We start from the raw sequence: 11,443 nt of genomic DNA, 5'->3' as shown, positions 1-11,443 counted from the left end.
ATTCAGTAAGTCTCCAATTTTGACATGCTGAGTTTTTCTCTAGATACAGTGGAGCTCTGCTGACTAAATAGCTGAAATTAAGCTTTTTTAAAAAGCATTTATCATATTGATCCCGTATTTTCCAAGTAGGCAATATGATTTGTGCCCTGGTTGAAGTGGCCTGCACATTGGGTGCTGTTGTATGTATCATGCTATAAAAACAAGTTTTATACAATTATTTCAAAGATGGTTTTACATTTTATTTCACCCAAGAATTTAGAAACCTGTTTCAGCTTTTGAAATCATGTGCCAATGAAAGGTTCAATTTTATAACATGTGACTACAGGCTGTGAGAACTGCAGTTATATTACAAAGTGTATTTCTTGTTGTTATCTAGATTATTCAGGTTAGCAAAAGTAAGCATGCCACTACCATGGTAAATGCATTTGCTTCAAACCACTTAAGAAACAGTGAAGTACATGGGTTTAAAATAAAAACAAGACCTGTGCTTTCCATTTTCTATCATTGCTAACTAACTTCCTTCCATCATAAAGAATGCTGAACAAACTCCGTTTAAGGCTTCCAGTTAGCAAGGATATGACTCATGCGGTCTTGAAACAGCCAGAGCCAAGGGTGACACTTGGAAAGTCTGGAAGATGAGGACCTGTGAGTCTGAGTTCGGTGCCTTTTTTTTTTTTCCCCCAATGTTTCCCTTTCCAGGACTACCTCTATTCTGTCTGGTTTTGTGAATTAATGATCTTTGGAAGTGTGTCACCTTCCCCCAGAGGCTTTATTGCCATCTGGGCCTTTGTGAGGATTACATGCTGCTAATAGTGGGGACAAATAGGCGCAGGTGGGACAGAAAGGTGTTCTCAGCCTTCCTTTGGGTTGTGTGGTTGGGGAGCTCTGCCATGTGACCCTTTGCAGCTTCATCTCCAGCCACAGAAAACCTTGCAGAAATGAGCTAGTCACAGTCTTAATTGTGAAGCCACTTGGTGGTTTTCCCTACCTAAAATTCCTTTCTTGATCAATGCACAAAGCAGAAGTGTCTAAAGGAACAAGGAAGACTTGTCTGGAGGAGTCTTGCCTCTCTTTCTGTGGGGGATACAAGATGTGCAATGGTGGAAAAAACGGGCTGCAGGGAAAGGAAGTTCAGTCCAGGCAGTGATGATACAGAAAGAGCACTGGCCCTGTCCAGCAGGACTGTGAGGAGAATTGACAAACCTGGGTGCTGGCATGACTTTTCTCACCCATCCTCATACTTCCACAGTCACACCTGTGCACCCACAGCTCTGAGGGTCTTCTCCCTCCTGGTGGAATGTCGTGGCATGCACATGCATGGATGATATGGTGATACATATCCTTGGATAACCCACGATGAAACTACTGTCTTCATGACAGGCCTGGAAGGTGTGCAGCAATGAAAGACTAAGGCTGAACACTCTAACACTGTACCAAAAAGCTGGGTCCTGTTGTCCATCTTGATGGACTTCTCTGGCACACTACCAGACACTGACTGCATGACTGCACCACAGCGCACATTATGGAGGGAGGCAGGGAAGGTAGCAAAGTGGAGTTGGAGGGGCAACCTCAACCTCACCATTTCCTTCACAGAGTCACTTGGTTTTGCATTGTTAAACTGGGAGTTATCAAGATGGTCTTTCACATGCACACCAAAACTGTCAGGCTGACACTTTAAATTCAAAGTAGATTATTTTATAAGAATCTGCCTTGCTTGGGACAGTGCCAGTCACCTCTAGGTTCTTCAGTGCTCCTTACAAGTAATGTCATATGTTACTCATACCCATATGAATGAAAGATGACAACCATTCACAAATCACTGTTATCCTGAACCCAGGCTTCCTCCACTGCATGTGGTTTATTCTGTAGAAAGCACAAGATTTAGCATATGAGTCACTCTGTTTTTCTACACACCAATTATCAGTTCCCTGTTCTAAACCTCAGTTCCTTTAATCCCCCCTGACCACAATCCATCCCCACTGAGTAAGCAGCGTCAGCCTAGAGCTCAGATCCAGTTGGCTGGCGATCTTATGACATGGTCTGATGATCACCATGTGCTCAAGGTGGTTTCCAAATGCTATGTGGGATGTTTTGTGGTTCAGTGCTGCTATGTGGCAGCAAGGAATTCTACCAGCATGCAGGTGCCTGCTGTGACACATGCTTGGTTTCCTTGAACTGGTTAGAAAATATGAGGGTAGGTGGTCTGTGGATTTAGTTATTTGTCTGAATCTTATCTAAATATTAACACAGGAATTAGGGAAATGAAATGAGGATGTGTGTGCTGATGTAACAATTGTGCAGCCAGATGCCAAAGGTGCTTAGAATGAGTTAAGTGATATGAGAACTGTAAGTGACGGAAAGGAAGTAGGTACAGCTAGGAAGAGGAACTGGTGAGTGAGCTGTTGCCTTAACTGCTTGCTTTCTGGCTGCTTATGGCTTGCACCAATAGAACGTATAGGCTGTTGTCCCGAGCTCAACATTAAGAAGCTTTTGTTTGGATGTTTCCCAAAGCTTTTCCAAGCCTAGTTTACACAAACATTTTATACTGGAATATTTACTTCATTAAGGTTATGTTTTTGTCAACTATGTTTAGGATTAACAGAGTTATGCTGCGATACAGATGTCAGAGCATTGCAGATGGCTCTTCTACAGAAAGAGGAATAACCAGTATCAGGATATGACTGTATTCCGCTAATCATAGAATCATAGAAAACCTTGAGTTGGGAGGGTCCCATAAGGGTCATTGAGCCCAATTCTACGTCAACTGCTGTATTTGCATTAAAGATAAATAAAGCCTTGATAAATAGCCTATGTAGAGTAAAAACTGCACTGAAGCCAGAGCATTTCAGTACTGAAACAATTGCATCCTCAGTAATGGGCTTTTGCTGCTTTCACTGCACAAGTAGAGTTTGGTACTTCTATGAACTAGATCCCCAGTTTCCCACATGAAGGGAGAGCAGTGTGATGTTCTGTGATTGAAAAACTTTCACCTCTGTCTTGTAACTTTCTTACAAGTGTATGACAAATCTCAGTGCACAGCCCAGATTGCCTTGTGGCCACAGACTTCTCCACAGCCATTTCATCACAGTGCTCTCCCCAGCTTGGGCCTTTGACTCTCACATTCCTTTGCTATGTGTGGACAGCTGAAATAAGTTAACCACTCCGAACTTTTTAAGAGCAGTCAGAAGCAAATGCATCATTTAACATTACCTTGACTGTCTTGTGGTCAGACCTTTTTGTACTCTTGGTCTGCAAGTATGTCAGTATATATGTTTACTGATTAGATGTTAGTACAAAAAAATACAAATGTTAGTATTCATGGAAGACAGAGGCACATTCAGACATACTCCTATAAATGCTGTTCTAAACAATAGACTTATTCAGGGTATACCCTCCATGGCTGTGAAAATAAAAGCCAGCTACTCACGTATGAAGAAGTACCTCCTGACGAATTATCTGTGCCAAGAATGCAAACACTTCTTTTTGAAATAATTTCAGAAAAGGAGTATTCTTTCAAGCAAAAAAACCCAAACCACCCACATTACAGTTCCCAGCTAATATAGATTACATCCAGCTATGCACTAACTGCTAAAAATGTGCTTAAATCTATTTATAACCCTTCAAATAGCTCTCACTAATTTACATTGGTGGAACAGGCCCTTACATTTGACTGAGCTCCCTCTGGTGGGTAGCGAGACATTATTGTTACAAAGCAGAGATACCTAAGAAAATGTACAATTACATTTGTCCAAGAGGAGCTTTATTTATTTGTTTATAGCAAATAATTTTTTATATAACTAGGTAAAGGTCAGTGTACAAATTTATCACTATCTGATCACATCTGAAACTACCCAAAGAGTGATATCCAGTATTTTTAAGATACTAGAGATACTTCAGTGGAGGTGTAGTGTTCAACAAGACCTAACACTGAATAGTACCTAACATGAGCACCTGAGTTAAATGAGTTCTGGCATCCTACAGAAGCTGAGAGAGCTCATAATTAAAAATTATTACTGAAACTGAAAGAGGGTAGGTTTAGGTTAGATATTTGGAAAATATTCTTCCCTGTGAGGGTGGTGAAGCCCTGGCACAGGTTGCCCAGAGAAGCTGTGGCTGCCTCATCCCTGGAAACATTCAAGGAAAGGTTGGACAGAGCTTAGAGCAACTTGGTCTAGTGGAAGGTGCCCCTGCACATGGCAAGGAGAATGGAACTGGATGACCTTTAAGGTCCCTTCCAACCCAAACCATTCTATGATTCTATCAATTATATCATAAAATCTCTGTTTGTCTAAACTACTTTTGGAGTTCAGCTGGATTTATGTGCCTGGAAATCTGGCCTGTATGGCTTCAGACAGTACTGACTGACTGCAGGCACTTTGCAGTGCTTATTTAATGGTACAATAACTAAGAGTGAAATATGCTTTAAATAACACTGTACAGAACAACTGACTAACATGCCTCTTTTTTGCTGGTAAATTTTGATATGCCTTAAATCTCATAAACCCTAGTATTAATGAGTGACCCATTTCTAAAAGAAAGCACAAGTGTTCTCTTCCTATTTTTCTCTTTGTATTTAGGTTAAGTAATCTAAATAGGGGAAGTGTCAGGCTTTGGAAGAGTATCCTAATGCATGGGCAATGTTCCAACCACAGTTTGAGTTTCAACGACCCAAAGTGGTTGTGCTGGAATATTAGGATTGTTTTACCAGTAAGGAATTTAGTGGCTCTTGCACATCCCACAGTCTATTTGAACAAACTTGGTCTTGAAAAATTTGGGTTCCTAGAACATTCTGAAAGGAAGAAGAGCAGAAAAAGCGTGCTACTAAGTTTGGTCTTCTACTTTAGCTGCTTCAGAATTCACCTTCAATTAATAAAAATACGTTTATGTTTTGTCATTTGGCTGAAACATGGTAACAGGCAAAATTCTAGTTACACTGTATTTAAAGGTGAGACATGGAGATGAAACATATGGAGGATTTTACCAAAGACACCATTTTTACTGGCAGTTTTTGAGATCTTTGTATCTCCTGAGTATGACTGACTGTATGTGCAGTGTTTTCAGATGTTTACAATATTCTTCTAATCCTGTAAATTCTGTTCAAGGGAATTTCAACTCACAGTTTTTTATAAATCTACCACTATATTACTGTCCAAAAGGAAATCATCACTGAAATTTTATCATGAGAAAGTGGCATTTAAAAGTGCTTAACATTGCTTTTGAAATGAAGGTGTCCAAGTCTAAATGAGCCTGGTAAGAAATCAGCAATGCCAAAAAGGCACCACATGGTAAACTGGATTTAGGCTCTGGTTCAAGACAGCACTTACTGTGGGGCACTGTGGCCACATCAAACAAGTCTCTTGAACCTATACCTAACTTGAAGCAATGAGTAGTTCCCACTGATTTGCCAATAGGACTATTCAAAGTAGGTTTATTCACACACTGAAGTGTTTTGCTGATTGAGGCCAGAGAGACCAGTGCCTCAGCTTGAACCTTGACTGTTTTGGGATTCACTGGAATTTAATTACATGCTTGGAGTTTTCATACACTGCACTGCAACAGGGCCTTTCCATTGAGCTGTCTGTGAGGGGGCTAAAAAGATCTGCACAGCATCTAATAGCAGTGAAGACCTTCTTGTGGTAAGGTGCATACAAAACCATCTTGCTGCAGCACCAGGAGCTGTGTCTAGATCCAGCTGCAGCTGCCATGCAAGCCAGCTGCTTGTAATGCAGAAGTAGTGAACAAAACGTTCTCTTTGTCATTCCTGGTAAGGACATTTGTTCCCACTCACACATCTGAAGTGACTCTGTAGGGCCATTATTTGAAACTATACGAGTATAAAAAGAAAAAAAAGCAAGCAAACACAGAAGGAAGGTCAAGTATTTACAAAGCACTATAAAATACATTCAGAAATTGCTCTTGACTAGAAGACTAACAGCATAATACTATTAAAAATTTTAGAAATGCTCCTCTTGCTTTGCTTTTTTTTTTTAAAAATGTAGCAGAAATACTGGACTAGGACAAAAGTGCCATGGGTGTCTGTCAGGTCCCATTCCTCCTTTTCTCTTTCTTCATATATCCCTCCCTGTTCTTCCAGCAAGAAGAGACCTCAGCTGCTTCAAAGATGAGATAGAGAAATAAAATGTTCCCCAGAGCTGTGGTTGTAGCACCTTTTTATTGGAGAAAGTACCTTCTGCTTTTGATGCAGGAACTGGGCAGAGGAGGAGTGCTTGGATTAAAGGTGGGTCCTCTGCTCTCCACATGAATTGCTGCTCGAATTTCGATGTGTGATAAGCAAATGAAATTTTCAGTTTGCATGTGGTAAGTAAAGATGTAAAGCTAAAGTATTTCCCAGCTGAACTTACTCTGTAACCCAAGAACTTTGATGCATTGGCAACAATTCAGCACACAGACCTCTCTCCTCACAAATGCACACTTCACACAGGCATATGCGGCCACAGACAATGCTGCTTGTGATTTCATCTCAAAATTTGATTCTCCCATGCTGTCAGCTATTCCTTTGGTCTTCGTAAATTGTGAAGGAAGAATATCAAGTTCAAATACAAAATAATCAAGTATCTGGACCTAGGAAGGAAGAAAACTCTCCCTTTAAATTTGGCTTGAACCTGTTACTACTTTTCTGATTTGCTAATCAGAATCATCGATCAATACTAATCAAAACGAAAGCTTTCATTTCCCTTCCCTTTAACAGCAACAGCTGCATGCTAGTTCAAAGAGAGCCCGGAGGTCGAGCACGGTCCCGTCCACTCTACGGCAGTCACACTGAAACACACACAAGGACACACCAGCAGACGGAGTCGAGCTCCTCAGCCGAGGGAGCTTCTCTCTAAGCTGATCGAGAAAGCACGCCAGCAGAGGAAAAGAAGTAAAGAGAGGGGACTCTCCATTTGTGCTCCACACAACGATTCACCCACACGAACTGATAGGGACAAAGAACCAAGGAGCTGCGCGTTTCCAGGGGTTTTATAGTGGGGGTAGGAAAGGCGGGGAAGGGGATCTCGGCCAATGGGATAGGGGCAAGTAGGCGGGGTTGACAGCAATGGAACCAATGGGAACAACACATAGGAGGGACTTAGGGAAGGATCCAATGGGGCGTCGAGGAACAAAGAACTTTCTAGAATTGATACACATTAAAGAAGGGAAATGAATATACATAATATCATACGTAAATCAGGGAGGGGAAAACATCAACCAGTTGGGAGAAAACATGCAAAAGAAAGAACAAGGGACTCATGGGTTCTCACCATGACTGCAAGTGATATACTAAACTTGGGTTGCTGACCACCACAGCAGCTTGTCTGTGTTCTCATCAGGAGACAGTGTTTGGGGCTACTTGCACTACCACATGTCTTCTCTTCCTTTTTTTTTTTTTTTTTTCCCTTCTCTACCCAGTCAGGAGTATTAAAAGATATGCCTGCAAAAAATAAGGAACTTTGAGTGCCTATAAGATGTCACATAGCAGTGAGCTCAGACCTATCATGACATGTACAACTAGACAAACAAAATTACTATTTCAGCAATTGGAGATTTTTGTCTGATGATGCACTTTCCTGTTTCAAGAGAAGGATTTATTTAACATCCCTCTGCAGCAAGCAAAGGATTTATGAAGCACATCATCTTCAGCCAGTCTCAGCCTTACTGATGCATCATTGAGGACTTTTATTTTAAAACAAATAAAGACTTCCAGCCGCATTTAAATATTTATTAAACACATTTCTAAATACCATTTTAGTTAAAAGAGTCAGTGCCAGCTAAAGGATGAAGTTAGAAGGAGTAGTCCAAAGTGGGCTTAGATTGCTCGCTGCGAAGTCTGAGTTTTCAAAACTAAGTACTACTTGGGTAAGCAGCATGCCATGTCTCTTGGGACTTCATTCTCACAGACTGGGTAATAGGGCTTCCTGAGTATCTTATTTTTCTGAAATAAATAAAAATTGACATGTTACATCACACCAGACTTCACCTTTGAAATTTAAGACTGTATAAAGATCTTCTCTGACATCTGACATGAACACCACAGAAAATGTCCCAGTGAGATATGAGCAGCTCAGATCACATGTTAACTGCGCTGATGCTGCCCTGGGAACGGTGTCAAGAGCAGGCAGTAAATGTTTGTTCAAACTTTAAGTGCCTGGGATAGAGGTCTTTTACTTCTGCAGTGACTGTTTAGGGATGTAGGGGTCTAGTCACCCACCAGCTGAGTCTCCATGGCCCTCTTCCTTTGCTGTCAGAGTGGTGAGGCCCTTGCACAGGTTGACCACAGAAGCTGCAGCTGCCCCTTCCCTGAAAGTGTTCAAGGCCAGGCTGGACGGGGCTTGGAGAAACCTGGTCTAGTGGAAGCTGTCCCTGCCCATGGAAGGGGCATTGGAACAAGATGAGCTCTAAGGTCCCTTCTAACCCAAACCATTCTATGGTTCTATGATTCAATTAAAACTTGGCTCTCTGCACTCAAATGCCTTCTGGGACTGCTGTTAAGACTGAGACTCCTGGTATTCCGAGTCATGTTATGTGGATATAAAAAGTACCTAAAACTCAGTTTCTGAGTAGCATTAGCACCATATTGTTTTCGCTTCTCTTGAAACAACCATTCGAAACCAAGTACTTATCAACAAATTATTCTGCCAACCACACAAAGGTGGATATGGCACAGGCACAAACACAACACAGGACAGGAAACTTCAAATCCTTATGTTATGTCTGTGAAGCTGCAGTCATCGCTCTCTTGAAGCTGGGGGTCTGATGTAAAGCCCCACTGTGGGCCACACACAGCACAGCAGGTTTGTGTGACCTCTGTTCCTTATGGAGTCACCTCCAACTTTTGCAGGGCAAAGCAGAGCGAAAGCTGCTCCACAACTTGCTCTGCTGATTCTGCCTGTTGCTCTTCATGTATCTGGGAAAATGCAGCAAAGTTTTTAGAGAATAGAAAATGTGGCCCTTTGTCACCAGGGCTCCAGAGGTGCTATCAAAGAAGAAGCAAAAAGAAGCAAAGAAGAAGCCCAAAAGATTTAAAACATGCAGGGCAAGTGCTCCTGCAGCTCCAGAGAACTCTAAAAAAAAACAAAAAAAAAAAAACACCACACTAAAACGAAGCAACAGTTTTAAGAAATATATTACTGTGTGGCTGCAATGAAGCAGTATGAGACACAAACTGACAGTTGTCTATACTGTATGGACAAGGATATTCAAGAAGAACTTGAGCTTTTTCACGGTTCAACTTGCAGCTTCTTCCAGTAAGTAGAAGTCCTGGAGAAAGATGGCTGATCAGGGGCAGGACACTGCTTTCACAACATGCTGAAAGAATGTTACTGTTTGGTGATCTGAGCTCAGAAATGTAGGAAATGTACCCTACAAACAAGTTTGCTCTTCTTCACTCTTTGACCTCCAGAAGGTTTTGGTGATGTCTCAGCTTAAGAACAGACTTAGCAGAGTAATAAAGATCTGGAAAGATGTGAACTATAAACTTTGTGACAGTGTATGTGGGTCTTTTGGAACTTCCTTGGAAAACTGTTTGGCACCATTTCATTCATGTGCAGAGAACAGGAGGGGAAAAGCATGCAGTGATTTCCTACCAATCTTCCTCTGCAGAACCAATCTGTAGGGTCAAAATCCCCAGGACACACCTGCTGATTCATCTCTAGTGCTGCAGGAGCTCCTGGGGACTCCAAGCAGGAACAGACCCTCAAGAGAGGGAGGGAGGGAGGAAGGCAGGGAAGGAGAGATGCATGCAGGCATAGTGCCTGGGCTACCTGGCATCCTTTGCTGTGCCCACTTTGCCCATTAACTCTGGACAGCTGATCTGGATTACTATTTTTTTCAGTTGCTATTCCAGGTGATTCTTTCCTTGTTCTTGTTACTAATTTTCTTTAAAGCTGGGCTATGCACTCCATGAAGTCATCTCCAGTTTCACCTTTCCTTCTGCCTAATTATTTCTGGAAACCCTGTGAGCAGTTTAACCATGCATCAGGTCTGAGCCAACAGTCCTTTTTGATAAAGCTGAAATGTTTAATGTTAATGCTGTTTACTAATGCTCTCAGGGCTGAACTTTTCTGTTACCTTTCTCTGCTAGAATTTTTGTTTCTCATTTTCTTTTTTGAATTGAACCATTGCATTGTGTTTTGCTTTAGAACTGCTCCTACCTTCTGTCAGATGGCTCTTTTTATAGGAAAATTAACTTAATACCCACACCAGTGTTTTATTAAAAGAAAAAAAGAATTTGTTGGTAGCAACACAACTGTCTTAATTTATTAACAGTCAATTAACTTCCTTAATGGGTATCTTTTCCCCCAATTGTACAAGTCTGTAGCAATTAACTACTTGCTTTATAATTACTCTGCTTTCCAATCTCTTACTGACTGGCTGATTTATTTTTCCTCAATGCTCTTTCGAATGCCTTTCTTGTTTGTTTTTTTTTTAACTAACAGCAACAGGCTTTCTCCCTAGTATAAGCTGATTTCTCTCTCACTGCCTGTAGGGTAGGGAGCGGACTCTGTCTCTGGTATGTCTGCTTTGACATTGATAGTCTGGAGGCACCTTTCCTTTCTGGAATTCATTTTCCTAGAAGTTTGTTTTCTGCTTTTATCTGATAATGCAAAGATATTTTGTACTTCAACAGCTTCTATAAGCATGCTGACTTTAAATTCAACAGAAAACAGCACAACCTTTCTCAGCACTTCTCATTCTTTTTCTGGATAAGTTTTTGGTTAACTAATTCAAATTCATTCCATCAGTGGTTAAACTTTATGTTTTCGCTGTAAGGATATTCCAGGACTTTATCTACCTAAATACCCTTTTTTCCCTGAAAAAGCTTCATTATTATACACACACACACACACATACACACACCCCCCCCCATAATACTTGCTCAACTATGATGTCCATGTAGCCAATGAATCAAGGACATCTTGGATCTGAAAGTTAGCTAGCACAGTTGACAATATGTTTTATTTTGCTGTTTGAAACTCCAACATCTGAAAAAGCTCAGTTTAATCCAAGCTAATTATCACATTTTTAATGGCCTGCTGCCTGTATTTTTAACTCATTAATTCCAAGCTTAAAATAATGCACATGGATTAAAATGAAATCCAGGTGATGTGTTCAGAAGAGCAGTGTTTGATCAACATAAACAGACTAATGTCTGAAGAAATAATGATCAGAAGTAGATGAGAAGAGTTACGGAAAACTGGTGATGGCAGTTTTGTTATTTGTGACTTTTTAGTAATTTCTACCAAAATTATTCAAAGAATGCTCAGAGAAAAGTAATGGAAAGTCTTGTCAGCTTCAAAGACAGTGTCCCACCACCAGAAAATAGGCTGAGGAAGTCAAAGGATATAGGCAGAGGATGAACCCTGATCCTGTCCTGTTGCAAATGGGTCCTTTCCCAGCAACTTTTGCAAAATCTGTGAGCAGGTGGAGAGCAAACAGGAATCGG

The sequence above is a fragment of the Corvus moneduloides genome, chromosome 2, assembly GCF_009650955.1.
Source record: "Corvus moneduloides isolate bCorMon1 chromosome 2, bCorMon1.pri, whole genome shotgun sequence".
NCBI lineage: Eukaryota > Metazoa > Chordata > Aves > Passeriformes > Corvidae > Corvus > Corvus moneduloides.
Note: the sequence above shows the minus strand (reverse complement) of the source record.